We start from the raw sequence: 326 nt of genomic DNA, 5'->3' as shown, positions 1-326 counted from the left end.
GTGGGGGGTGGCTGCTGAGGTGGCCGCAGCCAGCGGTTGGCTGGGCACCAGTTGGTAGCGGTAGGCCCAGAGCAACGGCCTCATCGCGGCCTGCATTTGCCTCACTCCTTCAGCCCTGAAACCGACGTTATCTCGACCCACGGACTGTGTTGTTCTCCCCTGTCTCACCCCACCTCATGGGGAGCGGGGTGCAGGGTGTGAGCGAGCGGCTGAGTGGGCATTTGGCTGCTGGTGGGGCCTGTCCTCTGCCGTCTTTTTAGCATCCGGCGTGGGGCTTCACGTAACGACAGTGTCAGTCAGGGTGTGCCAGGCTGGATTTGTAGCTG

This window comes from Charadrius vociferus, unplaced genomic scaffold (genome assembly GCF_000708025.1).
Source record: "Charadrius vociferus isolate BGI_N301 unplaced genomic scaffold, ASM70802v2 scaffold2, whole genome shotgun sequence".
NCBI classification, from domain to species: domain Eukaryota; kingdom Metazoa; phylum Chordata; class Aves; order Charadriiformes; family Charadriidae; genus Charadrius; species Charadrius vociferus.
This window is presented reverse-complemented; position numbering follows the sequence as displayed.